The following is a 3,714-nucleotide window of genomic DNA, read 5'->3' on the forward strand; positions in this document are numbered from 1 at the left end:
CCACACGCTTCGTTCGCCGATCGTGCGTGCACGCGTTCTTCCAACGAAACGTCGCTTTCAACGGGAACAAAAAACGTATTCGTATCGTTTTACAAGAGGTACCAGACTTGGGGAGAGAAAATCTGATTAAGAATGGTGAATTGAAGTGAATCGAGAGAGCAGCGCGCGCGCGATTCTCTACCGATGAGTCACCGCGAGGGACATACCACTCGATCAACCAAATAATTCCATTGAAGAATGAAAGTAGTGAATGGTAATGACAGACCGGAAACAGCGATGATATCACACCTCGCCGTGAGCGCCTAACTTATTCTCAATTCCCTTTCGTATCGATCATGCTTCTCTCGTTCTCGTACACGCGCAAACTCCGTTCGATTCGTTCCAAGATCTTCGAGAGAATCCGATTGAACGGAAGAAAAAGAGCAATGTTGCAGGTATCTTCCGATATCGGTTCCCAAGTTTAACAACGGTGGCAAAGTATGATATAATCGCGTATTTATCCGAGCAATTTCAGACGCGGTCCATTCCTAAAATTATCTCGGTCGTATCACTCACACAGTGATGCGTCACTGTATCGTTGTTACGTTACACGTTACAGAAACAGTAGATATGAAGTTTTTAATAGTCACGAAAAAACGGGACACCGAGATAACGTTTAGTGTTATGCAGACTGTCGCACACTGCTCGCTCCACGAATTTTCCGTTCTACATCCACCCGATGACGAGTCGAGAAGAAGGATAAGTTGATTACAATTTTCAAACGCGCTGTACGCTCCCTCTCCTCCCACCGTTTCGTACGTGTAATTTTAAAAGCTGGAACACGCCGATCGATCTCGTATGCACGGTATGTATACGTTCGTTATTAATTCTCTAAACAAATTGCGTACCGTGCTACTTAACGAGGCAACGATCAACAATGTTTTACGTCTGCATCAGGGTAAACTACAACGCTATTGCGTAGCTTTCAAACGCTTGCAAAATATTCGTTTCTAGGAGCCGCGCATGCGCGTTACCATTTTCCGCAATTTAAGCGTGCCGAATTAGCGGAACATTGTTCAATGTCGCAAAAAACCAAGTACACGTTTACCAGCCAATTTTTTTTCCTTGCTCAGGTTTAAACAATTCCTCTTTCAGCGTCTTCGATGATATTAGCAACGTACGAAAAGATTACGTAGGAATCGTTATCGCTGGTTTATCGATTTATCGAACAATACGGTTGTACAGGCATCGGTACTACTGGTTGGGATAACCAAGAAACAGATTTTCCATCGAAATATCTTGCTGGTTGTTTCGCGTTGTAAATACTTATCGTTACACGATAATTCGCAGTGTGCCCGAGTACACGTGACGATACAGAGCAGACGGAAGGTCAAGTAGCCAGATTCCTGGTCGAAGAAACCCGGACAGAAATATTAAACTGGTAGGTGTATTCGACGTCCTATATTTAATCGCGCGCAATCACCTGGCTTTAGGTTAGCACAGGCTTGGCGACACTGTTGCCGGATCTACCCGAGAACTGATGAGAAACCCCACGTTGCCAGTGAAATATTTCCGGCGCAGACTTTTCGTTACGATCACGAACGGGGGGAACACGATGATGAAACGATGACTGTGTCCGTGTCCAACCGATTTTTCCTTTCAATTCTACCCACTTCTCCCAATTAGTTTTCTCTACGCGTGAAAATTTTACCTAGGTACTACTACTCTACCATTTTATCCCTATATTCGAGGTATCCAAGTATTCGTTAATTTTCAAAAATATCGTCCTGCTTACTTTCTGTTTCTTCGTACGCCCCCTCGCCCGAAATAACGTAGCAATTTCTTTCGAGCAATTCGGTAATTGCAATTATCGAAACGAAACCAGCCCAAGATAAATATGTCGCGCGGATCGAGGAACGTGACATCTACGTCGCGTTGATAAAAATACGAATTTTATCGGACGACTCCTGTTTATCTCCGTCTATCTATATCGCGTTACACATTACGACGTATATCGCGTACTTTTCAAGAATTACTTTACGCATCTTCATGTATCGATTACGCCAAGTATCGATGCTTCGCGAGATCCGCAGTCGAACGAAAATATTCAAGTAAAACAGCTACGGGAGAAATCGTCGATAATTTTCAGAGGTATACAATGCTGCTAAAAAAGAAGAGGAATGGAATTTTTCGCGTAAATAACCTTTATCTTCGCACCCACGCTTTTCGAGAGACGGAAAATGTTATTTAGTCAGGCAAACTGAAGACAGCTACCGTGAGAGGTGTGAAACAACGCTCTTGTTGTTAGACACAAGGCTGTACGTCGAGATGTCTAGTGAGAGAGAGAGAGAGAGAGAGAGAGAGAGAGAGAGAGAAACGAGAAGTTGCGTACACTTATCACGAATGATTTGAGGTTATGCTCGACATAGTGGCGCAGCTAGGTCGAAGAGGGAGCAAGCAACCAAACGGAGCGCCACGGCGCTACTTTCACGAAGCGAGAGCGAAATTCCTGGTCTCTCTCTCTCTCTCTCTCTCTCTTTCTGTGTCTCTCTCTCCTTAGCTAACACGCCCCGTCCTCGAGGTGTTCTCGACCGTTTCGTGTCGTGATACGAAGCAAGAGAGAACAAGGCGAGGACAAAGAAACCGACAACGGATCACCTTGCTTCCGGCGAAACGCGAATCGGCGTCATTGCGGAGACCGCACCGATTCGCTTCTTCTGCGACGCAGTATTATACTGCAGAGATCGATAGCCGGTTCTCTGTCCTCGACTTATCCATCTCCAAATGGAGGAAAACGCGACGGCAACATTGAAACAGAATTTCTAGCACATTCTCGATATGCAGCCATGATCGAGAAAAGAAAACCTTTGGTTATAAAGGAAAATGTTCGAAACGACCGTTTAGGTAATGGTTCATGCAAAAAGAGTAATTAGATAGAAAAAGATGGCGGAACGATGAGAAAATAACGAGGGGAGGAGAGAGAATAAAAGTGAGATACGAGTAAATGGAGAAAAACGTAAAAGGATAGTATGGAGAAAAACGTAAAAGGATAGTAAGGAGAAGGCGCATAGAATAGTAAGCGATAGAATGAATCGTCGTAGTCTTACCTATAGATTAAGTCTTTTGTACAATAAATACTTAAATAAATACACGTTCGGCGTATTCCGTAGTCTCGCGCGAAATCGGGAGGGGGGCCGAAAAACTGACTAGACTCTCGGTACTGCTAGTTCCTTTTTGTCCGGGGGGGTAAAGAGCGAGAGCGTATTACGCGGAGAAACTACGCCGGGTCTTTTTCCTCAGTCACACTCAGTTACGATACCACACATCCCTCAGTGACCACTCCCGCACAGCGACTGAGCCGGCAACGCTGTTCATGGTGGGGACTCGGCGCGCCTCGTGCCGGGATTCGTCCTTCTTCGACTTTATTCGGCCTGGATCGCCATCCCTCGGCCGTCCTCGTGCCCGAGCCGAAGTATTGATCGGTTTGCCCAGCATGGCCGGCGCGGTCATGGGTGGGGCAGTGGCGCACACGGCTGTCACTGCCCCTGTTCCTGTGTTCCTGTCCCTATCACTATCCCTATCCTTATCCCTGTCCATGTTCATGCCCCGGGATATGATGCGTCGTACTGCGCTGCGTTACGCAGCGCTGCGCGCTTCAGCACCATACATGAGTAACTCCACTCCTCTCTTCCTCATACTACCAACACCGCATATTATCCTTCTTTTGCTCTTCCT

At 46.1% G+C, this 3,714-nt stretch overlaps 1 protein-coding gene across 8 annotated transcripts in view; it reads right to left on the bottom strand.

Moving 5' to 3' along the window:
* The window catches only part of LOC108572766 (14-3-3 protein zeta), a 14,121-nt gene that overhangs the window by 4,997 nt on the left and 5,410 nt on the right, over window positions 1-3,714 (bottom strand). For 2 of the 8 annotated variants that reach the window (XM_017935073.1, XM_017935083.1), the window contains exon 1: window positions 3,087-3,345. The exons of 4 other annotated variants lie outside the window; for them this stretch is intronic. The gene's annotated coding sequence lies outside the window, so the exon portion shown is untranslated. Of the gene's footprint in view, window positions 1-887; window positions 931-1,087; window positions 1,139-3,086; window positions 3,346-3,714 lie in introns of those variants that run through there. 2 more of the 8 variants (XM_017935110.1, XM_017935101.1) reach the window with 2 other exon arrangements.

This window comes from Habropoda laboriosa, unplaced genomic scaffold (genome assembly GCF_001263275.1).
Source record: "Habropoda laboriosa isolate 0110345459 unplaced genomic scaffold, ASM126327v1 scaffold34, whole genome shotgun sequence".
NCBI classification, from domain to species: domain Eukaryota; kingdom Metazoa; phylum Arthropoda; class Insecta; order Hymenoptera; family Apidae; genus Habropoda; species Habropoda laboriosa.